Source organism: Prionailurus bengalensis, chromosome C1 (assembly GCF_016509475.1).
Source record: "Prionailurus bengalensis isolate Pbe53 chromosome C1, Fcat_Pben_1.1_paternal_pri, whole genome shotgun sequence".
NCBI lineage: Eukaryota > Metazoa > Chordata > Mammalia > Carnivora > Felidae > Prionailurus > Prionailurus bengalensis.
The window spans coordinates 191,619,471-191,642,569 of NC_057345.1; the positions used below are offsets into that span (position 1 = coordinate 191,619,471).

General features: G+C 37.8%; 1 protein-coding gene and 1 non-coding gene across 3 annotated transcripts in view; both read left to right on the plus strand.

The window, feature by feature from the left end:
• The window catches only part of PARD3B (par-3 family cell polarity regulator beta), a 1,020,722-nt gene that overhangs the window by 287,573 nt on the left and 710,050 nt on the right, over nucleotides 1-23,099 (plus strand). The window lies entirely within an intron of this gene.
• Nucleotides 11,742-11,848, plus strand: LOC122482306. Its single transcript, XR_006297101.1, has one exon. It is a non-coding gene; the product is annotated as a U6 spliceosomal RNA (small nuclear RNA).

Genomic DNA, 23,099 nt, shown 5'->3' on the forward strand with positions numbered 1-23,099 from the left:
AAGTAAGTCATATCGTTTGTTAAAGGTGAGTTTTATTTTCCTGTCTCAGAATAAAAATTAAAGCAAAGAATTGAGATGGATAAGGTTGTGGAAAGGGCTGTGTTATCTAATTGGATGGGCTCATAGGTAGAGCACGCCCCTTTATCTTGATGTTTTTCTTCAGGGCTGTGTTATTTTTTATGTGTTAAAGTGTGTAACTTTTTGATTTCCCCATAAAAATTTCAGAGTTAGCTTGTTAAGTTTCATGAAAAAACTAGATGACTTAAGATGTGTAATTAATAAAGCTTTAAATAGCAAATACTCTTTTTTAAAGTCTCTTCCATTTCTGCTATTAGAAATTAATTTTAGTAGGTATAAGATTATAAATTGACAATTGCTGTCAGCACATTCGAAAACATCATTCCATCGTTTTTTTTTTTTTTTTGGTTTCTGTGATTGTTGGCAAGATATCTCTTCCTAACGCACTCACGGTTTCTTTATCTATTCTTACTGTTTTTAACTTCTTCCTCTCTTGTTTTTCTTAAGTTTCATTATGATATGCATAGATGTGAGTTTTTGTTTTTTAAATTTATCATGTTTGAGATTTGTGGATATGAAGTTTGTAAACTCTTGGTAGTTCTGGAAAAACTTAGAGTAGTTATCTCTTTAAATATTTTGTCTTGACTATTATCTGTCTGAAATTTGTACTAAATACCTGGTGGACTGTCTGCCTGCCTTCCCTGACTCTTAAATCACATATTCTTATATTTTGCACCTCTTAATTTCTATAGGCTCCACATGGATTGCTTCTTCAAATCTCATTTTTTATTTCATGATTTTTTTTCCCTTCAGCAGTATCTAACATACTATGTCACATTCTTCTTGTTTTTAATTTCAACTGTTTTTTCCCCCTTTGTTCTATGTAAGACCAACTCTATCATTTTATGGTTAGTTATTCTTTGTTTTCAGTTTTCTTTTTATTTCTTTAACACATGAAACCATTATTTTACATTCTCAGTTTTAACATTCTGATATGTGAGCTCTCTTAAGATTTGATTCTACTGTTTCTGCAGGCCTTTTCATTCATAGTGCCTTATGAGTTATTTTTTTTTTCTTATTTAAGGTTGTATTCTTGGGGCACCTGGGCAGCTCAGTCAGATAAGCATTTGACTTCAGCTCATGTCAGGATCTCGCAGTTCATGGGTTCGAGCCCCGCGTCGGGCTCTGTGCTGACAGCTCAGAGCCTGGAGCCTGCTTCAGATTCTGTGTCTCCCTTTCTCTCTGCCCCTCCCCTGCTCATGCTCTGTCTGTCTCTCTGAAAGATAAATAAACATTAAAAAATTTTTCTTTTAATAAAGCTATATTCTTTAGAAATCTGTGAGAATTTATTTAGAATAATTGTGTGTCTTTTCCTGCCAGCCATTTGGGAACACTTCTACTCAATCGTTTTAAATTCCCAAGATCTAGTGTTTGTGATTTAGGAAGGATGCATGCTTTCAGATGTGATTTCTTCCCTACTCCCTTTTTACCTACCGCCAATGTCAAGATAGTCAAGTTTACGTGCTGCTCTCTTACATGTAGGCGATATCTCAACACCGTGCAATGATAATATAATGTTTTTAAGCCCTAGATTTTCATGAATATCTTCTGGAAATGGCCACTCTAAACTCGTTATCTTCAACCTTCCCTAAAGGCCATTTCCTTTTTCCTATACCCCATGCAAATGAAGTATGTCAACATTACTAAGTTTTGTCATATATGCTACAAATAAAATCAGACTTTAGTGTTTACCAATTCCTTGGGTCCCTCTTTCACTTGAGTTTAGCCTGTATGGATTCTTTATTGCTTTTGGTTTATAACTTTTATTTTTTAATTGAAAAATGTTATCTGGCTTTGTTATGTTTTTCATTTAGAGTTGCATTCATCTTGCTAGAAGCTGAAGTTTTGTTAGTCGTTAACAATTTTAAAAATTCATCTCTAAGGTTCTTTTTAAAGTACTTGTTAAGATTCTTTAAGTTTGTTTGCTAATTTATCATGATTGTATCACTCTAGTTCTGTGATTTAGAGGTTGCTTGGGTCTATAAATTGACTTTATGAAAATCCTTGCAACACATAATTTTAGGGAGGAAAAATGTCACGAATGAGAATTAGTGGCTATTGAAAAAAAGACATCCACTGAGATTTAAGAGTCAAATTTGGGGTCTATTAATCTTGACAGAATAATTAGAAAGCTGTCATTTTTCAAGTAGATAGAAAAATGAATACTCTGTAGGACATATAGGACACCCAGAGCCTCCTGAGAATTAGGATTATTTCTAAATTCATAAATGACTGTATGTATATTCTTACAGAAATTCTTTTGGTAAGTGTATTTATAATTACGACTTCTCAACTTGGCCACCTTGCTTTGCTGTCTCAGCATATGACTAGGCTGCACCCGACCTTCCTGCCACCTTTCAGATGAGCGCAGTTGGAGGTGCTGAATCCCAACCATTGTGAGAAGCATGTTGGACTATGCAGAATACTGAAGTGCTGACATGTTTCTCATCTACCTTCTAAGCCTTCCATGACATTTAAATCTTAGTACAATCTTATCATACCCAAACAGTAATTTAAAGACTTTTAAAAGACTGTATTTCTACCTATTAGGGCTTTATGAACATTGGATTAATGATTGATTAATGACACCTTACTTAGCATTTGTAAGAATGGGACAACCTTAAAAGAAAAAAGTTTTTCAAAACCCTGTTTTTTTCTTATTCCTGATAGTATATACTTACTTATGGCTGGGATCTATATTTAAGTTAGCATTGGAATATTTTTCTTGCTGGCCTCTGTAATCCTTAAAAGCTGGAGTTAAAAGAGTATATTCTTTTATAGGAAGATAAGTAAGTTATCCTTTAGTGTTTCTCAAAGTAGTTACGGTTTCTGCTAATGGAGAGATGGAAAATGAGTACGTAAAGAATGAAATGTTATTTACCTTTCTAATAACTAATGACATCTAGTATCCTATGTGCACACGTAACTATGCATATGCCCACACGTACACACGCAGCACTCCTTCTGAGCTGGCACACGTTCGTCTAGCTCTCAAATGGTCGTGGGTCAGCCTCAACAACTTGAGCGGCTTGCTTTGGCCAAACTCCATTGTTTGCAGATTTGCTAGTTGAAGCTTAGTTTACGTTTTATCTCACACTGAAAACAGTATTTGATGTGAAATTTGGTGGTCTGTTATACCTGTTTTGCTGTTCTTTCTCTTGATTTTCCTACTCAATAAATATAAATGGGAAGGACCTGTCATCATTGAATCCGTTCTTCCGGTAGAAAAGAAGTAATTGAAGCCATTGTGTCCCCTTGATGTTTTGCAGAAAGGAAACCTTTCTGGCACAGCCGAGATTTTCATTTTATTGTAACTGGGACTCATAAGCTTTTGAGAGCTGGACCTGCGTCAACAGCCTTAATCAGTCAAACTATGTAGATGTGTATACGATTAATGAGGTGGATGTGGTGAAAGCATGCAAAAGGCTGAGGAAGTTGCTGCGTTTGGTGATCCTGGTTCAACAGAAAGTTGCTGACTTAAGTGTATGTCATGAGCGCATTGTATTTGCTTAATTCCAGTAGGCGGTGCTGGGAGGTGTCCCTGACTCTCAACTTTTGGTGTGATACTCTTTATCTTCATCATCTAAATGACTGCTGACCAAATGCTGATGTACCAGACTCCACTATGAGTTTTCATACTTTGTGAGCCAAGACAAGGACTGTGGTTAATGCGTCTTGTATGTTTTGCATAATGTCTCACAGTACTCCACACGTGGTAGATGCTGTCTTTGTATGGGTAGCTTGATCATTGTGACTGTCTGGCAAATTGCACTGAGTGCAGTTCCAGGAATCCTATTGTTACCATCTGGTGAAGTCAGAGAAATAAGTGCAAAAGTACTGTGGTCTTCTCCCTCCTGCACTGAAGAGTTTATTAGGCTGGCATTTTTACTAGAGTGTACTTATTTTTCTGGTAGGAGTTTTCCTTAGATCTGGGAAAGTGCTCCTAAAGGTCAGAACAACCGGAGTGATACAGAATTCCCAAATGGAATGTCAATGATCAAGGCCATTGGAATATGAAGCATAGTGACTTACTCTAGTTTATACCAGTGTGTTGCATTATTTTCCATTTAGCCGTCTTGGTGAGACACATCCTTCCTTCCCTTTCTGCCTTTCTTTTACACTCACCGGCAATGACTGGTGAATAAGAACAGGAAATATCGAAAATCTGCCTGCCCAGATGATTTTGCTATTTGTAAGCTCTGGAGGAGTGTGGCAAGAGTAGTCACCTTCCCCTACTCCCTGCTCAGTCAGGTGGCTTTCCCCAGGGCTTCGGAAACAACAGGTCATTGGGAGAATAATGGAACGTTGGAAAGATACAATAAAATAGAATTTAACCTCTTGTTATCATGAGTGGCAAACAAACATTATACCAAGCTAGAGTCTGAATTAAAAAAAAAGTTTTACAAATATTTATTTTAGCATTAACTTTAAAACATGATTCCTGGGGCGCCTGGGTTGTGCAGTTGGTTAAGCGTCCCACTCACGACTCAGGTCATGATCTCACAGTTCGTGAGTTCGAGCCCCACATCGGGGCTGTCAGCACAGAGTCTGCCTGGGATTCTCTCTCTCCCTCCCTCTCTGCCCCTGCCATGCTTGCTCTCAATCTCTCAAAATAAATAAGCTTAAAAAAAAAAAAACCCCACAATTCCTTGCTAGTTATCAATTTCTCTATCAAATTGTATTTGAAATTGCACTTAAGTAGTTTACACAGGTTACACAGATTAGAAAGCTTAGTTCTGTCATTGTTAATAAATGGACACATTGCATTTGAAGGCTCATTATCAACTGGCCAGGATAATGATCTCAACAAAAATACAAAGACCACACTTTTGAACTATCTTTTTTTTATAGATGGTTTTCATGGGTGAAACAGTGTGAGTATGAAATCAATACAACTCCTACAGCATGATATAAAGAGAGGTATTAGGAAGTAAAATGACAATAGTGTTTTATATGTGGCTGGCCTTTAACACAGTCAGGAGAGGTTTTATTCTTTTTAGGTTCTTGTAACAAGTTTTGCTTGGCAAAAGCCGCCATTTTGGGGGGTTGTTTTCTTTACCGTGTTTTAGATTATTGCTCTTTTAAATTCCAGTGGAGTGCTCTGCTCTTTAATTTTCATAATTGCAATTATGCAAAATATTATATAGTAAGTATATAAGTATCGTAAGCTAGTTAAGGCTTATTACAACTTCCTATGATAATACATAAAGGTAATTTTATAATAAAGCATATGATTGTGTATTGCCTTTTGTTCAACATTTTATGTGTCCATATTGAAAAAGAACATAGTCCTACTTTTTCTACATACAATTTGGAACATTGTGATAAACATTAAGCAAAAATTTTATCAGAGTTGAGATTTAAAGAGTGGAAAAGATCCATATATACAACAAGTGCTTTAAGCAACGGATTTCAGAGGATTAGTGTATTTCCCAAGAGACTAAGGCAGTGTGCCTCTGGTTGTGGTCTTAATGTGCTGGAGACAGGCAATAATTCTGCAGAAATGCAATGCTCCATAGTGTCTTGTTTCTTAATTATAAAAGCTATTCTAATTATTCCGTTGTAACTTATTTAAGTTTAAAAGACTCACTAACTTAGCTAAAATTTCTTTAATTGAGATGGAAAGGGGACTGTTGAATATTGTTGTCACTAATAAAATATATAATAAAGAGGAACCCACCATGATCTGGTTTGATGTCTTAATGAAAGTTAACATGGTGAAATTCTTTCCAGTACTAAGTCACTGAATGCTATTTTTTACTTAATTCCTACCAAATATTAATGTCTTGGAGTTCTTTGGATTATTGGAATATCAGAATATGCAGGAGTTTGCTAGAAAGGGTTACCCTTTTGCCCTTTGGCATTATTTTTGAGGTTACGTTTGCTTTGTAACCACCTTTCTTTTTTACCGTTAACAACAGAAGTATCCAGTCCTTTATCAAATTACATGAAGTATTGCTATGTGCTAGATGCAATCTGAATAACATGTTTCCTAATTTTAAGAGTCTATGAGAGGGACAGTTGGATAAGTTCTTGACTGTAGGGCCATGTGAGCAACCCTCCAGAATGTTGAAATAGAGAGGGAATTTTAGAATCACAACAAGGGCATCTCAATCAGCTTGGGGAGTCCGGGAAGTTGTCTTGGTGGATGTCACTCTTGAGCAGAGTCAGGAATAACAATTTAGCGTTCGCTGGATGAAGCCTGGATGCATGAAAGAGCTGGGACATGTTGGTAGGCAGGGTTGGGGCACATGGGGCCCCGGGTTCAGCAAACTGCAGTCATCGTTCAGGCTTCATTCTGTGCCAGGCTTGTATTACACAGAATAAATGCAACTCACAAGCTCAGCAAACTAAACAACAAGCTAACGACTGTAACAAATAATTAAGTGAATAATGAACGAACTTTGGAGAAAAACAAACAAAAAGAGCCCCAAATATGAACTGAGCATTCTTTATGCAGCGAGCATGGTACTAGAAGCTGAGGAGATGGGGCACCTGGGTGGCTCAGTCGGTTGAGCGTCCAACTTCAGCTCAGGTCACGATCTCACGGTCCATGAGTTCGAGCCCCGCGTCGGGCTCTGGGCTGACAGCTCAGAGCCTGGAGCCTGCTTCCGATTCTGTGTCTCCCTCTCTCTCTGCCCATCCCCTGTTCATGCTCTGTCTCTCTCTGTCTCAAAAATAAATAAATGTTAAAAAAAAAATTAAAAAAAAAAAAAGAAGCTGAGGAGATAATACTGAACACAACAAATATGATCTTTACCCACATGGGCCTCAGTCAATTATACGTTGTGGTAAATGCCAACTAGGAAGTAAAGGATTTGAGAAACTGATGATAGAGAAGTTTTACTTAAATGTAGGCAGAGGTCAAACAAACGTTTTAGAGGAAGGGGTGTTATGCGTGAGACTTCAAGGAAGCGATGGAGGCTACGATAGAAGAGCAAGGGGTAGAACATTCTAGATCAAGTGAGGGGAGCTTATGCGGATCTGAGGTGGAACAAACAGAGCTTGGAAGGAACATAAAGAAACTAACAGTGGAGTAAAGTACACAAGAGAAACAGTGATGTAAGATGAGGCTAGAAAACAATAGAAGCACAAGACGTTGGGGGCCCAGAAACTGAAGGTTGAGTAAATTGGAACAAAGATGTGAGGAGCCAGCTCTTTTCCTGGTCTGCATCAAAGTGGTGCAGTTCAGGCAGACCTCAGGGGGGATTTTTCTTAATACTTTTTTTATGGCAACATTTTTTTAATGTAGTAAGGAAAATGGACAGGTGAAGTAGAAGTGATGAGAATGATCGAAACCAAGAGTGCACATTTAAAGAAGAATATCTCAAAGAAATGGAATCTAGTTCGAAAGGAGGAGGAGGTAAGGTAAGCAAGATAGTCTAGATGATCTGCTGAGTGACAGTGAAGCAGAAAATAGAGAATAGCGATAGAAGATTCGGGAGAACACTAATGGTCCCATTGTTGTCCACCAAGGATATGTGGAAAGTGAACTTGGGTGAGCATTCCATTGTGAAAGACATACAGCGAACATTCAGTAGCTTTCAGAATGGCTGATGTCTTTGGGATATTGGGCCAAATGTCTCCTAAACAAAAGATACTCTTTCATTCTGTTCAAATGGATGAACATTAGAAAAAAAGGGAATAGTAGTCTCTTTATCATAAAGGTATATAAACTTCTAAGATCAGGGGTGTGTGTGTATAGTTGTGTATAGTTGTGTGATGTCCATGGTGGTATAATTAGATGACTTTGAATGATTTTCTTCTTTTTACCCTCCCCTATTTGAATTAAAAAAAGAAAAAAGGAAAGAAAGAAAGAAATCCACCACTCATCAGTCATTGCTAAGCTGGCAGCAAAACTCCAAACATTATCTATTTTTCTATCACTCTTCCAATGCTACATATCACTTCCCTAATGAGCTTTCAGCATCTTTTTTTTCCCCAAATTTCTTCGGCTAATATGATTGACAAGCTTCATGAAGGCACAGCCTTCTTCATCAGTTCATGACTTTGTACCATGCATTTTAGGGAAGAGCCTCCTCATCAGAAAATAACTCTTATTCTTGATACAAAACTGTTTGTATCAGTTTTTCCACACTCAGTACCTTTAAGGGTCGTCCTGCTTGCAAGAGAGTTCACCCCGAGAGAGAAGGAACCAGGCAAATGTATTTCCCCAAAGATCCTTGATCATTTGAGGAGATGAGAGTGGGTTTTGAACACTTGCTATCTTGCATTTGTGTTTCAACCTAACCCCCACAGAGTTCATCTGTGTTTGTAGCTTCTAACTTTGTATTAGCTTCCAAATGGATCTAATAGTATATTAATAAGTTTAAACTTATGGAAACTATTTAACCAATAATTTTAACAAATAATGTATTAAGGCCATCATGTTAACCTTTTAATTTTCATCGTGTACAATGTTTTTCAAGTATCAGAATCACTGTGATTTAAAATACATTTATTTTGGGGCACCTGCGTGGCTCTGACTTTAGCTCAGGTTGGGCATCTGACTTTAGCTCAGGTCATGATCTCACGGCTCGTGAGTTTGAGCCCTGCATTGGGCTCTGTGCTGACAGCTCGGAGCCAGGAGCCTGCTTCAGAATCTGTCTTAGTGTCTCTCTCTGCCCCTCCCCTGCTCATGCTCATGCTCTGTCTCTGTCTGTCTGTCTCTCTCCAATATAAACAAACGTTAAAAAAGGAAGAAATTAAGAAAATACATTTGATTTTGTCTCAATTAGAATTTATGAAAACATTCTTCTGTTTTAGAATATTTATGGCTTTTAACTCTAACAAAATTATGTATCATTCCCATGTTTCTGATACTCTACATGATTTTAGTATTTGAGGAAAACTGAAAGTCTTGAGGAACTTTCCCCATTCCCATATTTTAGTGAAATTGGGATATAAAATCTTAAATGTGAAGTAAATGCCATTTCTGTAGAAATTTTGTTAAAAATAATATGCTTTAAGGCAAAAAGTGGTTGTGTGAATTAAAAGCAAAATTTAAGAGCTATTTTCTTTTTTTCTTCTTGAAGTAGAATAATAAATAATGTGAAGTTTTACTGAGAGATAATAGTATTCAACTATAAGAAATATATATCGTTTTATTATGAAGAGAAATTTTGGAAATCAGAGCTAGAGTTTTGTAATTACACACATTTTAGGGGTGGAAAGCATGTTATTTTTAGAAACTGATGCGAATAGCCATATGCCTCAACATCAAGGTCTGTGGTTTACAAATCTAAAAGATTTAAAAGAAATGTGAAGGTTAATACAATAAGAGTGTCCTCCACCATTTGTAAAGATCAGACATGCCTACAGAGAAGAACATTACCATCTGTACAGATGGAGAAACCTCAGATGTTGTGGCTTAAAATATGTGTATTTTCTGACATTTGGGTAGAATGATATAATTTCTTATGAGTGAACTTGATTCCTGACATTCACTTAAATGCTAATTTAATTTTGGTACAGGAATAGCGAACTTTCCAAATTTCATGGTTGTTGAGTTATCCTGGGTTTCTGATGAGTGATTGGGAATAAAAAGGGCCTTCTTCTGAAGCCTGAGCAGTGATGGAGACATTAGATAAATTCCCAGTAGCTACAAAGCTAGAAAGAAAACCTCTTCAGCATAATCCACAGCAAAGCCTGAAACTCTCTTGCTTTAAGGAATTTCCTGGTGGCCTTAGGGAGAATATTAATCGAACTCTTTAGGCTTAACCTCTATAAGAGACTGTTATGCAGCCCTTGTTGTTTTTACTTTAAAGTCAGGAATTTTAAGTAGATTAGAAGGAAGAACATTGCAGTGCAGCATAAAGTTAACATTATACTGTTAATAACATTCAACTGAATTATTAATTTCCACCAGAAGTTGTTTTTAAAGTAATCAGGATTAACCGTAGGAATAAGGATTGTTTTCCTCTCTTTGCTTCTTTTTCCAAAGAATAATTCATTAAGAATACCTTATAAAAACAAAAAGGGAACATAGCCATAAAGACTTGTTATATTAATGACTGATTGTGTTAATCTACTGTAGCTGTCTAATTCTTTATCCCGACAGGGAAGGAGAAAAAAAAAATCAAAGGAAATTGTTCCTGTTCAAATTGTTGAGTTTTTTGTCCTCTCGAGAACCGGTGGGTTAGAGAACAATGCTTGGGATGATTACCAAAAGTGTATAGAATCAAAAGGTGCTGGTCCATTCTCTCTCTCTCTCTCTCTCTCTCTCTCTCTCTCTCTCTCGGCGAAAGAACCATTTGAAATAGCACAGAGGCAACATGGCCTGGGCACAGAAGCAGGGTGGCTGGCAGATGGTACCACAGGCTGGAGAAGCTGCTGGCAGATGGCATGGACTATTTGAGCAACAAAGACACTTTTGGCTACCGATGCTAAGAGTTGGAAAGAAAGAACAAGACAACTTCTCCATGTTGCCAGCTCGTATACAGAAAAGGTTTTGGCAGAATGGAGACTGATAAAAGATATTCGATCGTTAGCTACAAGAAAAGTGAAGAGACGTTATTAAGTTTCATAAAACGTGCTCCCTCTGGTGTGATTTGAACCTAGTTTCGTATGGAAGAGCCCTTTAGAGATCATCTAAACCAGCTCTGCTCACTGAATATTTGGGCACACACATTCTGTTTTTATTCCCGAAAAGATATGTCTTCAAAACTTTATATTAGGTGGTAAGATTGTAGTTTCATGTTGTAGGGATTAGGAGTGGTTCTTGATTGTCAATTTAAGGAGCCCTTAAGCCGTGTTTGGATGCTGAAATCGTGTGTGGTGAAGTCATGTTTGGCTAACATGACATATGGGCTTAGAGCTTTACCAGCAAAAGGTGTGCAGAATTGTGTCTCTGAATTACTTTGGGGGTTCTGGTCATTATCACATGTATCACATTTGTTTCCTGGAGCCTCTGAAGCCACCGTAACAAACAGTTACTTAGTTCCTAATGATTTCGTTGGGGCTGCTCCAACTTTTCATTTGTAGCTCTTTCACTTCTTGCTACCTCGTCTCCCTCTGTACCTATTGTTAGATATTGTGTTTCCAGAATTAATTAACTTAGATAACTTTTACCTAATACCTTTTATGTGTAAGCAGTACTTTAAACTGAAACATATAACTCTTACTCTAAAATAATTATTTACATATATCCAGGACAGCATTAAAAATACTTAGGAATGTTTAAAATCAAATAAAATTGAAACACATTACCAGAAATAGAAAAGCCAATTCCATATGCATTCCTAATAATTATATCTCCCTAGCTCACTGAAGGTTAAACTGTTAGTCTCTCAATTATTCAGAGAACTGCCAAGATTCTAGATGTAATTGAAAATGCCACTGAACTGAGATCAAAAGAGATCAGTAAGATATATTCAAAATGATGTCACCCAAGATGCCTGTGAGCCACCAAAATTGCCATCATAATGATTATTTAACTTTTGAGAAGCCTTCTCTTAGAGATTTTGGATTCTTGCCTTCCCCTGTATTCTGTCAGTCTTTGTGATCTGATTTCTGTCAGAATGCTAGAAGCCCTGATTGGAACAGAAGGCAACATGCCGAAGTAGGAGGGTATGAAGGCACAGAGATAGTTTAGCATGAGGGAGCACCCATAAGAACTACTCAGTAACTGAAGGGTGAAATGATGTCTTCAACAATTCAAGGGAGTGCTTGCTTCCAGGAGCACATATCCTGAAAACTTCCAACGATACAGAGATTAGTGTGGCCCCTGCGCACGGATGACACACAGATTTGTGAAGCTTCCAGATTTATAAAAATTTTTTCCAATGGGGAAAACATGTATTTCAATAGACCATAATTAAGACATTTAAAAGAAAATTTTCCAAAATACAGTCAGGTTTTTTTTTTGTTTTTTTGTTTTGTTTTGTTTTGTTTTGTTTTGTTTTTTGCGGGGGGGAGCACTTCTGGGCAAAAATATGTTTTCTAGAAAATCTTCTGATTTATAAATTTTGATTTCATACTTACCTCAAAGAGAGTTAAAGTTATAGCCAGTATTTTTCATAAGTTGGAAATTATGTTTAAAATCTTTGTTTAGGGGTGCCAGGGTGGCTCAGTCGGTTGAACATCTTGACTCTTGATTTTGGCTCAGGTCATGATCTTGCAGTCATGGAATTGAGCCCTATTGTCAGGCTCTGTGTTGAGTGTGGAGCCTGCTTGGGATTCTCTGTCTCTCCCTCTGCCCTTCCCTCATTTGGGTACATGCTCTCTCTTTCTCTCTCTCTCTCATAAAAATAAATAGAACCTTTGCTTAGAGGACTATGCCTTTCTAGTCTACATATAGTATCTACTCCCAGAGGTATTATTTCTTCCTTGTCTTCCTCATTATGATAATGATAGTGGGAGTGGTGGTACTGTAATGGAAACTGGGGGGTCACACAAGCCAGGCAGCCCTCATTCTACCTTAGTCTTAGGTCGGTCACATTACTTAATCTCCCTAGATCTCTGCTTTTTCACTTATAAAATAAAGGTGTTGGCTTTTCAGGTCCTCTCTTACTTAATCACTCAAGCTTGCCTTGCCACTCCAGGGTCCAACTTCTAGAAAAGAGGAAGGATTGGTATGGGATTTATCTGGAAGCCACGGAAAAGGAAAGTAAGATCCAGAAAGCATACACTAATAGAGGTTTGATTATCAAGCATTTGGGATCTTATTCCAAATTTACAAGTAGACTCTTGCATTTCAATGTCACTTTCTTTTTCTGTGAAATAAGAGAGTTTATTCAGCCAGATGAATCTGTACGGTTTTAACTATATCGAAGACTGATTTCTAGTTAAATTCATGATTCTTGTTCTTTTTTTTTTTTTAATTTGTTTTTAACGTTTATTCACTTTTGAGAGAGAGAGAGTCAGAGCGCAAGCAGGGATGGGGCAGAGAGAAAGGGAGACACAGAATCTAAAGCAGGCTCCAGGCTCCAAGCTTGTCAGCACAGAACCCGACGCAGGGTTCGAACTCACGAACTGTGAGATCATGACCTGAGCTCAAGTCGGATCTGAGCCACCCGGGCGCCCCTCATGATTCTTGTTCTTGTCCTTCTGCAAGAGGAAGCTCTCACTGGGACATTCTCATCATTTTTGTACTAGAGTCCCACCTATACGTCATCCCTTTTCCCCATCTATCACTCACTTCCTCTACCAGTGTGATGTATTTTATGGCTTTGCATTCTGGGATGAGAGACATTGAGCCTGCCTTATTCATCCCTGAGTCTCCAACATCTAGCCAAATATTTGTTGACTGAATTAATGTAAACATTTCTAGCCATAACCTGACTCCCAGGACTTCAATTTTCATTTGAGAATCCATCCATCCATCCATCCATCCATCCATCCATCCATCCATCCATCTATCCATCCATCCATCACTTCCTATCACTGGTAAAGATTCTAATCTCTCCTCCCCCATGGCTTGAGACCACTACAACCCCTGCTTTTATAGTCAGGCAGACATCAGGGTGTGGGAGAGCTCCTTACCTGCCTCATTCTCATAGTTAATCATTAAGCATTAGGAATTGGAATTTCAATCTGTTGTCTCATAGAAGCAAGGCTTAAAACTGCTGTTAGCTTCACTGTTTTCATACTGATACCGTGTGAATTAGACAGATTTTTTGTTTCCTGGCTATGGAATCTAACCACTATTTACAACAAAATCTTGTTTCTCTGGGAATATATATTCTGGGTTCCAAGTAACTAGTTGGCAAATGAACTCTTGTAAGGCAACCCATTTGTAAGTTGGGGATGGCCTTTTGGCAGGAGGTATAGAAAGGTACACCCGGATAAGTATGGTGTCGACATACGCGAAATTTGTAGTGCCTCAAGGAGAACTTTTTAGCTTGTGACAGAAGAGAGAATTCCCAAATCAGTCACTGGCTTTTCCCACATGTACAGATTGTCACATTAAGAAAAACCTTTCCAGAACACATCTACTACAGGAGCAAAGTAGAGTTGAGTTTTGTAAAAATCGGATTTGAATGAGGGCTTCATTATTACAAACTTTGCCAATCCTCACTGTTTACAGTTCAAAAGAAATTTTAAGTGGATTATTTTCATTTAAGCTGTCATCTGTGGTTTGATTTTCCATGGGGCGCTTTTTTCATTTTGATAGTGCTTCACTGGGGAAATCTTTTGATAGCAAATAGACTGCTTCCTGCTCTATTTTTGTACCTCAGCTTTTCTGTATCTGGAAGTCACAATCATCTTTTCCCTGGATTACTATAGTGTGTTCCAAAGTCACCCTTGTGTGTCCATCCTTAAGGTCTACCCCCAGTTTTAAATGTAAACTCTCAGACCAGGGACATTGTCTGATTTGCTTATTACCACATCCCTGGTGCTTAGAACAGTCTATGGCACATAGTAGACACCCGAGTATATAGGTGAGGGAATTAAGTGGGTGCTTTGTATATTGACATAGATCAATATTTCTCAGTCTTGACACGGTTGATGTCTTGGGCCAGATAGTGCTTCATGTTGGAGGAGCTGGCCTGTGCATCGTATGATGTTTGGCAGATTCCTGGGATCTACCCACTAGATGCCAGTAGCACTCTCTTAATATGTTAATAATAATAATAATAATAATAATAATAATAATAATAATAAAAGCAAATAATAATAATAATAATAAAAGCAAATAATAATAATAATAATAAAAGCGTTAGCAGAAATTGCCACTGATTGAGAAATGCTGATATTGGCAGAAGACTAAATCCTAATATTAGTATGTTAGAGTAGTGAGAGTCAAAAAGATACAGGGAATCTAGTTCCACCATTATAAGCAGTGTGACCCCACACTCTTGCAGCTTAATCTTTGAACCTTGGTTATGGTGACAATTAAGTGGCTGTGGCTCTCTTGATGAGCAAGAAGCCCTTGCTTTCTAGACAGATCCTGCTTGTGGCCAGAGATAACCTTTCTATTGACCATGTCCCCTACTCATTGCCATCATGTACCTTTAGGGAGGGCTCATACCAGTTCATTCACGATGTCCTGTGTAGCACAGTGGTTCTTCCAGATGCCCGATATTTTTAGGAGTTTGCTATGTGATTTTATTTTGCTCTTAATTGATGTGCCATTACTTCTAGCCAGGGGAGAAAGAATGACTGTCGTGATGTCAGAATGATGGGAGTGCTGGCTGTTAGATAGTTCCAGGGAATCCCACCAGTTTATTTCTGCCATTGTTTTAGCTGTAGGACTCTGATTGCTGTAGGTTCTGATTGCTTATTCTCTGTGAGCTTTGGTTATGAGTCATTGTGAGGGTTAAGTGAAACTATGTAAGTGAAACAGTAAGAGCTGGGCACAAAATTAATGTTTACAGCTGAGCTCTCTTCTCTTCCCTTTGTTAAATTTCCAAAACCATCTGTGTATGTGTATACATATTCATATAAATCATCATCCATGCATAAATATATGGATAGTCATTCAATAATTAATACATACATTCCAAACACATTTATTGATCACCTATTTAATAGGCCCTGGCCCTATTCTAGATGCCAGAAATGGAGCAATGAAAAAAATAATAGAATCAACAGCAATTATTAATAGTATAGCGGTTTAGACTCTGTTCTCTACTGAGTTGTATATAGGTTAAAAAAATTGAAAATCACTTTATGAAGAGTCATTTCAAGAGTGTGGTCACTTAAAGTATCATTTCATAAAAAAGTTTGCCCTCGTCAAAACAATGTTGCCCCACGATGTGTAAAGCACCCGTTTGTTTTTCAGAAACAACATATGCAAAATATTGAAAGCCTGAACCTTTGACCTAACTGATTTTGAATTTTTAACCCTGACAAATCAGACTAATTTAAGCATTAAAAAACAACTTTTTGATTTGATCCTCCTTTCTGGTTTATTATACTTCTGCACATCCTGAACACTCAAATTAGTGTCTGAGGTCTGCAATGGTGATGAAGTACATTTCTGTATTATCTAGAAATATTTGTGTATCTTCCTAAGAATATCTGGATTGCATTGAATTTCCTCTCAGGGAGATGGGTGAAAATAACTTTTTGCAAAACATGACTGCATCATCCCTAAGCACCATTACAACATGCTTAATGGGCTGTAATAGTATTTTTATTATCTTATAACTTCGGCTCCCTTAACGTGTTTGAAGGTCTTTAAAATGCACCTTTGAGCATTGTTCCGTGTGCTTTGTGTCCCCTGAATAAATATTATACCCCTGTTGACTTTTTAATTTTGAAATTTGATAACAGTAATGAAAGAGAAATCCCTGACCATTTTATATGTTTGCCACTTCATTTCACATAGCTTCTTTCAGTTTCCAGGGATATATTTAGCAGATATTTGTCTGTTAGGAGTGGGCGTTATTTGGTTGTTAGGGGGAAAAAAAAGAACAGAAAATCCCACCACTGCTTTATTGATCTTTAATGGTATATGAGGCAAGCTGGAAGCATTTGAGATGTTGAAACTGACCGATGTAGACACTATATCAAACACAAATGAGAGAAGGGGCATCTTGGACTGGCAAGGTGTGCATGTGGAATGTGTCATGTGGAAATGGAATTGGGCTGGAAGGAATGAGCTCTCACGGAGAGAAACATTGGAAGTGGTGTTTTGGTTAAAGCATGAACATTGTGAAAACTATCACGCATTGCCCCCATCTCGAGTGGTGATAGGCTTATATGAACGACTTCACTTGGGTCCCTATGCAGGTGAATTACTTGGCCCAACTGGGCTCTACAAATGTCAAGGTACTGTGCTTAACTATCAGTCAGTCTGGCATATTTTGTTGGGAAAAGTTTAAATCACACTATATATAAGTAATATTATTTCTTGAGAATTTACAGCAAGCCAAAATAGTGCTCAGTGCTTTAAGAGCTTTATATCATTTAACCTTAACGATAATTTTACTAGGTTAATATTAGTGTCATTATTATCTTCATTTTGTAAATGGTGGGGTTGAGAATTACAGGGATTACATAATTTACACACAGTCTGACACTGTGGTAGAATGATGGAAAATTATATATGGTTTAAAATCTTTCTACAGTCAGGGAAACTGGGTGGCTTAGTCGGTTAAGCTTCTGACTTCAGCTCAAGTCATGATCTTGTGGTTTGTGGGTTTGAGCCCTGCATCGGGCTCTGTGCTGACAGCTCAGAACCTGGAGCCTGTTTTGGATTCTATGTCTCCCTCTGTCTCTGCTCATGCTCTGTCTCTCAAAAATAAATAAATGTTAAAAAGTTTTAAAAATTGTGCACAGTTATGCTTTATTCATAGTATTCTAAATCTAGAAAACCTTTAAAAATTATCCAGTCTCCAACCCCCAAACCAATGTTTCAGATTAGGAGGACTCTGAAGCCCTGAGAGTTTCTGAGTTTTCCTTCAAACTTCCCTGATCAAGTTCTTTTACTTTAACAACCTCCTGGGAGGGGTTTTGCTTTGCCTGAATTTTATATTAATATTAATTTATTACAAGTACTCGGATTCAGACAGGTTGTGAATGGAGTGTGCTAATGTGATAATTTAGAGCTTCTTCATCTGTTGAGTTGGGATGAGTGACAGTGGCTCAGGTGCTGAGTTGGGGCGATCTGTTCAGACTGTATTTATGGTAGAGGTCCCACGCAATTGAGGACTAAATGGAAAGAGGATGTGACTGCTGGTTGCTAGTTAGTTTTTAAAAGCCAACAACAACAAAACAAAATAAAATACTTCAACAGGGAATCAGACTATGTATCTATCAATCGACCAATCTACAAAATATGAAAATCACCACTAGACAGGTAAAATGAGATACTGTCTGTATCTGACCACTGTGATACGTAATTTTTAGGCTGCTGATGTGATATATATATATTTTTTTCCATTTACAGACTGTTGCTGCTAGCAACTACTTGTTTTTTTTACACTGATGAAATGTGATTAGTGAAAGCAAGGAGGAATTATGTGATAGGATTTGTGTGGACTCTACACCACCATTAGAGATAAGTCTTTTTAGTCTCTGTGGTTAATTTTAATGTTTTTGAAACTTATGTGTGGAAACCCACTTGGGGAAAACGTTAAAAGATTCTCATTTTAAAATTCTGGGGTGGGTCCAGGAGTGTTTATTTGCTCCCCCTACCCCACTCCAGGATATTGTGATGTAGGTGGTTCATAACCAGACTTTGACAAATGCTGAATTGTAGGGAGGACTGTGTTTCTGATCTTTCGAAGATAAAGATTCTTTTAAACTTACTTCATGTAGAAAAGAAATGTTTAGCTTATTAGTCCCTAGGTAATCTCTATTTTTTGCCAGATATAAAATTGGAGTCTTACGACTGCATTTGTCTTTAGAGAGCCTACATTTAGGAATACCTAGAAACCTAAGAAAACAAAATGTTCTGATGACTTCTTTGATGCAGTATGAGATTTTCTTTTTAATGTAGACAGTTTTTGTTGGCTGCGATTCTTTTTATCCAGTCTTGTAACATTGGACTGAGACATGGAGGCGATTAACATTTTTTGTTCCCCCAGGATCAAAGAATGCTGGAAATGGTTAGAGAAAACGATCTGGGTTTTCAATCTTACTTCTACCTTTTCCTTCTTTGTGTTTCTTCCCCTTACTTCTCAAGTGTTTTGCAGTTATGTTTTAAAGATACACATGTAGTATTCTTAATGTTTGTTTATACTTAAATATCAAAATGCCCCTTTCTGCATAATGGCTATAGATGAATAATATCCAGTCAATTCCCTGTTGGCCATCCTTTTAGGCATCGCTGGGTCTGGTGTTTTCTGTCAGGGCCACACCAAACATGGCAGTGGAGGCAGACGCCCCTGGTTTAGCCTTCCCCGTAGTCCCCACACCCACCTGGGTGCACTGGTAAAATGAGGTCTTTGCTTTCCATGCAAAGCCTCTTTCTCTGGCTCTTTTCCAAGGCCCTCAAAGCGAGCACTTTCGCCAGAGTGGCAGAGAAAGTCCCCTTAGATTGAGAAGCAAGAGGTAAACTTAAATATGCCGTCAGGCTCCAAGCCAAATAAAGTGCTAAGCATGACGATTAATTGGATAACTACCAAAATACCTCTTACTGTAACTGTAATTCAGAATATTCCTGGCTGAAGTTAGAAAATGATATTAATTAATTTGAATGTTTCTAGGGTACTCACCAAATATGTGCACTGCTTGTTAGATTTTGGCATTGCAGGCAAGAAGAATGGCTGATATGCAGTGAAGTTCTAGCTTGTGCCAGGGGGTTTAATCCTTACAACAAGCAAGGAGTTTGGTAGCTGTGTCTTCACCTCCTAGGTTGGGAAAGTGAATGTCACATGACCTGTTTATATCCCGAGCCTAGGGATTTCTCATTGCTTCAACTACCTCTGAGTGAGTCAGGGGGATGGTGTCACTGATAGAGCTTGGATTTCTATCTTGAAGTGTTTGTATTCCAGCGAAGAGAGGGAAGCCATGGGCACAAATCATGGAATTTATACATTTTTATTAAGGGACAAGGGAGCAATATAGATTAATGCTGTGGGGATTTTGAGGAATCAGATCATATGCTCAGCTGGGACCATTGCGAAAAATGTTGTTGTGGAAATACGAGTTCAAATGAGTTTGAAGGACAGGAAGGGTCTTGACCAGTCATCAGAAATGGAAAGGCCATTCCAAGTGGGGAATATAGTTCAGCCAGGCAGAGACAGGATCAAGGCTGAAGAATAGGGCCTGTGACTGGGAGATCATAAGGGACCCCGGGAGAACCATGAATGCCAGGCTCACAGGTTGGAGCATTACGCGGTTACAGTGGGGACATTTTGATGTTGTTGAACACGTGTCAGTCACGAGGAATATCAAGAGTATCCACGAGGACGTGTGTGCTAGGTGGAACTGAGAGAATGCTGGAGGGTTAGTGAAGCTAATTTGGAAATGATTGCAGTAATCCAGGCTTGAGGTGGAAAAAGTGTGAGTTTGGGTGGGAGCAGAGACAAAAAGAGACGGATTTGCAAGATGAGTGACAGAGTTTAGTGGCTGGCTAGAACCACAAAGACGGGCCACGTGTAGCAGAGACACTACTAGCAGAAGTGATATCAGAATGCTTCTCTTGCTTATCTGCCAAGTTTAAGAAGCTTGTCAATGGAATTGAAGCCTAGAGAAGAGAGAAGAATCTTTGGCTGGAAATCATAATTAGAGCCATCATGCTGTATTTATGGGTGTTTACATGATCTTGTTAAGGAACTCCTGGAGGAACTTACCTGAAAGCACTGACCCATTTGGTGTGAGTCATGAGAGGCCATCGCTATCCTAGCTGATGAGGGTCATCTGATCACTTTGCTAAATAAAACTGGACGACGTGCACTCATGTCAAGGACTTGCAAGAAAAGCAAATACGCTTTAATGCAATGCCGTATAAAATTAACTTGGAAATTCGGTTGCCCTTCTACTGAATCAAAATAATACACCAAGGATTGTTTTTTTTTTTTAAGTGAAGAAGGAAGTACACAGATTGTTTCCTATGCACCTTTTGAATATTTCATTTGGAATCTAGTCAAATTGGGTTAAATACCAATTTGTTTTGGTTTCAGGGATTTTATTGTTTTGAGTTCCTCAGTAATAAATGATATTTAGAGAAATGTGAAACTGCCTGTCCATCATTAAAACATTTAAAAATGTTTGAAATCATGTTTAAAGTACATAATTAAGGAGTGGTGCTTCTGTTTAATATCATAATATTAAATACTGACTCTAATTCCATATGTTTTAATATAGTATGATTCGATTTGAATTTACTTTGAGAAATGTTTCACGTGCATGTTCTTCCTGGTATTTTAGGCCCAATGTTATTTTCCTAGCTGAATTTTCATCAGTTGTTTAGTATTTTACTACTTATTTTAGTGTTTTCGTATTAAAGACATATTTGTAGATTGTTCATGTGTTGTAATTATGTTTTTACATAACCCCCTTTTGGAGGCTTTGTGTAAATTTCCTTTTGATTTATTGTAGGGTATAAACAACTCAAAACAGTTTCTATTGTTTGGTTAAAAAAAACCACTAATCATGTCATATTTCTGCATCATATCCTGATTTATCCTTCGATTTTAACTTTAGAAGTGGCTTCCTCTTTGTTTTCCTGATCTCAAGGCAGAATTCAGAGCACTCAGAACAATGTGTGAGACAGGAGAACATTTTCCATGGGAAAAAAAAGTTCAGTTTTCATCGTTTCTCACATCTGTTCTATTTTTTTTAAATGAAGTGCTAAAAAAGTAAATAATGATAGGAATGATTTCTTTATTTAGAAAAGCAACTGTCAATTAACTGATGAATATTCTTTTTAATCAGTGTTAATTGACAAACTTCCTGCACTTGTAAACTCAGCGCTTACATAATGGGTTCAGTTTGACTATTCTTGATTTCCCTTTTATATTTTGGTAGTCCTGTTGGGTATACTTCTGTAGTAGTCCCTGAATTCCCTCATCTGGAGCTAGATGGAGCTATGAGATCTTCTGTAAATGTACAGCAGCAGGCCAGAGGCTCTTCTTCAAGTCTACTTGTGTCAGTCGGTGCCCAGTGCCCACTTTTAAAACCTTCTTCTGCCTTTACTCTTAAAGAAGCATGGATGAGAAAGGGTGGCCATTTAAAACACCATAATTAAAATGGACGGTAAGCCCACAGTTCTCTGTCATTTATTACTGAGCAACTAAATGCATAAAAACTCCCAAGACCCGATCTAAAAGAAAAACACACATACGAGCTACAGACATACCTACCTGCAACAGTCAAAGAGCCAGATTAAATGTTTTGCCATTAAAAATGCACTTGTTTGTTTTTAGCGTCTAATTCTCTGAAAAAGTCACCAGCCATTGAAAACGATGGACAGGAGAAGATATGGCAATGGTCTCAGGACCCCTCTGCCAAATTTTATACACATGCATGTGTAGATAGATGGAATTATGGATATACTGTGCACTACATATGTACACGTCATTATGTAAGAATGTGGCCAATATTTCACAACTAAGGATTATGTGTTTTGCCTAAAAGGTTTTGATTAGAATTTAGAGATGTGTTCTTTCAGAATTTTTCTGTGCTTAGGGTGGTTTAAAAGTCTCAGCAGTGAACCTTGTCCATGCCTACCAAACACTTTGGAGAAGAAAAACAAAAGCGATTTTTGTGCGTGGCTGTGGTGGTTTTGTTTTCCGGCTCTCTGTTGGGCCAGCTGGGCAGTGTCTGAACTTGTTATGCACCGTGTTTAAGTCCCGAGAAATATGCCCAGACTACTGTCTTGCTGCTTGCTATCTGTTAGGACAGAAGTTGTTAAAGGTCATCTGCTTACTTTGAGAAACTAATTGTAATAAATTCTTTCGCCTGATTGTCTAATTAGATTAGCTTTCGCTCTGTGTTATTCAGAGTTTTGGGTGATTGTGTGGCTGATTCTCATTTACTTCATTTGGCAAATACTGCTGAAATCAAATACCTGTTTGAACTCTGCGCTTTGTTTTGTTGTGCAAGTCACTTGGAGACTTTTACCTAAGTCTCCTGCTGGGGATTGCCTCTCCTTAAACTTTATTCTCCTTCTGTCTTCTGTCCTTATTTGCTTTTCAAATCTAGGGGAGTAACCATTATTTGAAACAGCTTTTAAAGGCTGGAAAGGTAGAGAGGTGGTTCTTGGTTTGGCTTGAATAGACACTTCACTCTTCAGGGTATTTTATCTAGCTATTAGGTGAATAGCAAAAAGGTATAACAATGATAATTATAAAATAGTAATAAAAATTACTTAGTAGATTATCTTATATCTGAAAGTCCTGAGCCGCTGAGACATGTATAAAAAGGGTTGCACAAAACCTATCCTTTTCATGTAGGATCTTACTCAAGACTTGTTTGTTCTTTACACACAGGTTGTCTGGGCTTCATTATCAGCTTTTCCCTAGGGGAGGCTTAAAGGCCATTCGGTGCTCATAGCACTGGTATATGGTACATAGATAAGGCGTAGTCCCGTTTTAACAAATGAGACTATAGCCTTGGGGTGGGGGGTAGTGATCCCTCGGTCTGAGATCATTCAGCTTAGTTAAGTGGAGGAGTTCTACTCTGTT